The sequence below is a fragment of the Penaeus japonicus genome, unplaced genomic scaffold (assembly GCF_977035675.1).
Source record: "Penaeus japonicus unplaced genomic scaffold, GWHDUDI00000001_assembly GWHDUDI00000029, whole genome shotgun sequence".
Classification (NCBI taxonomy): domain Eukaryota; kingdom Metazoa; phylum Arthropoda; class Malacostraca; order Decapoda; family Penaeidae; genus Penaeus; species Penaeus japonicus.
The window spans coordinates 11,211,603-11,214,102 of NW_028234431.1; the positions used below are offsets into that span (position 1 = coordinate 11,211,603).

At 36.6% G+C, this 2,500-nt stretch overlaps 1 non-coding gene across 1 annotated transcript; it reads left to right on the plus strand.

Moving 5' to 3' along the window:
* Positions 1-1,752: 1,752 nt before the first annotated feature.
* Positions 1,753-1,834, plus strand: TRNAL-UAG (transfer RNA leucine (anticodon UAG)). Its single transcript has one exon. It is a non-coding gene; the product is annotated as a tRNA-Leu (tRNA).
* The last annotated feature ends 666 nt before the right edge of the window (positions 1,835-2,500 follow it).

Below are 2,500 nucleotides of genomic sequence, written 5' to 3' on the forward strand. Positions count from 1 at the left end.
GCGCGCGTGCGTGTGTATATACATAATAACGATGATAGCAACAAGAACAGTGAGGATGATGCTAAAAAGAATGGTAATGATGAATGATGACCATAGCAACAGCCATGATGATAAAGCAAAGATAAAATACAACACCAGCAACTACAACAAAAAATGCTATATAGCAACAGTAGCACTAACACTAGCAACAGTGAAAAACAACAACAACAACACCTCCATCAACAAAAACAACACTAACGACTTCATTCCACCCTCCCTCCTTCCCTCCCTCCCTCCCTCCACATAAAGGGAGGGAGTCCAAAGTATTCCTTTCATATCGAAGAATCAAAGTACCAACACACGTGATGTTTGAAGTCATCTCTTTTTTTTTATCTCTTGCGAAACCCTGTACTGCGTTGCCACCGTGTTATCTCTCTTATCTCTTCAACATAAACAATTGAGAGACTCACCTTTGATTACAGTTTACGCCAGAGATGTTGTTTGTCTGCTTGTTGATGATAACTTTTTTATGTCTATATCTATCAATTTGTTTTATTTTCTTTGCTTTTGATTCCTGATTTACGATTAAATGATGTCTATTTTATTGTCCAGTTATTGGGTTTATTGATTTATTCTTTAAGTTATTCATACATTTTATTTCTTTATTTCTATTATTCATTATATATTCGTTTATTCTCTCTCTCTTGATATTATGATATGCAATGTCTTAGATTATCAAAGGTGATCTTGCAGAAACGCAAGGAAACTCTCTCTCAATATCTTCACACTGAGGATGTTGGTGTATGTTGCCTTCAAGAAGTCAGAACTAGTGCTCGCTATGCAAAAATTGCGGGATACACTTATTATGACAAACCTAATATGGCTAATCCCTCTACAAGAGGGCTTGGCATATATATTAAGAACTCCATACCATCCAAAGTGATCGATGACAAGCGTGACACATGTGCTGAATATCTCGGTGTTAGATTATTTCTTGATGGCAAAACTATCATTATTGTTAATGTATATAACCCGCATGATAGTGAAGAGGTACCTAAACCTCCTGACAATATGGTACATAATGATGCTTTGTTATTTTGTGGAGATTTTAATGTTCACCATATATTAATTTTATTATAGACACTGGTTTTGTCTTTGACATGATCAGTGATATAAAAGTTTTTTCTTTTCTTTTCTTTTTTTTACCGACCAGATAAAACATGTAAATATGTTAACCAGTATAATGCAGCCCCTCAGGTATGTAAGATTTGTGCTTGACTAAGCCCTTTACGCAATAGAAGCTTAGCCAGTTTGGATAGATGCTTGACATCTTACCCTGGCTTTTTGCAGGGCATGTAAACACTTCTGCAAATAAACTATATCAAATCAAATAAAATCAAAGGTGATCAGATTAGGAAAGACTGCATCACTTTTTTTAAAAATCTATTTATTTATTTCTATTATCATCATTGTTGTGTGTGTGTGTGTGCGTGTGTGTTGAGTGTGTGCTATTAGTTCATGTTATTAAAAAGAAATCAGGTAAACTGTGTATATTGTGAACTGTGCAGAGGTAATATAAGATGATTTTTATTATGAAGGAGAAATGTGATTCAACGTCTGATATGCTTCATAATCGTTATCATAGTGTATATTAAGACCTAGACATGAGTCAGTTATTATCTCGACTTTCCTATAAGACAGTTAATGAAATACTTATTTCTTTATTCTAAATTCTGGAATATCTCTTATACATGGCACCCCGCATATTAATACGGTAGCGTGGCCGAGTGGTCTAAGGCGCTGGATTTAGGCTCCAGTCTCTCTGGAGGCGTGGGTTCGAATCCCACCGCTGCCAAAATATTTTTGTGCGACTATCTATACAGAAAACACTAAGTCACAACTAGCAATTAATTATGGAACTTTCAGAAAAAAAAATGTAATAAAGGCGATAAATATATACTTTCCTGATAGGGAAATATGTGTCGTCTAGACGGGTATACTTTTCCACCTAATATGTATGCCAATAACCAAGAAACTAGTGATAAGAAACCATTCATCCTAGTCAATGGAAGTTAAATAAATAAATAAACAAAATAGTTGAATATAATTTTGAATTCTACAGGATTTAGCACGAACAAAAAATCCACCTTTCTGTAATCAGATCGTGACATTACCCTCCTCCCCCCCCCCACCCACACACACATCCTTACCATCGAAAAAAAAATGTATGCCACAAATTCAAGGAATAAATGAAACTTTAATAATAAATACTGTGGTGATTTACTGCCTCCAATAATACCTGAGGAAGAGACAGTTATTGGGCTCGATTGTGAAGCGTCTTGTAAGATGCTCTCAAGGAAGGGGCAGTGTGCCTTGAAAGGTTAGATGTCTAGGCAGACTAGGAGGAGGAGGGGGGGGGGGGTATCGGGAAGGAGGGGAGGGAGAAAGGACAGAGATAGAGGGGATGTAAAGGGAGAGGATGAGAAAGGAGGATGGAGGGAGGGAAGGGGAGGGAGAAAGG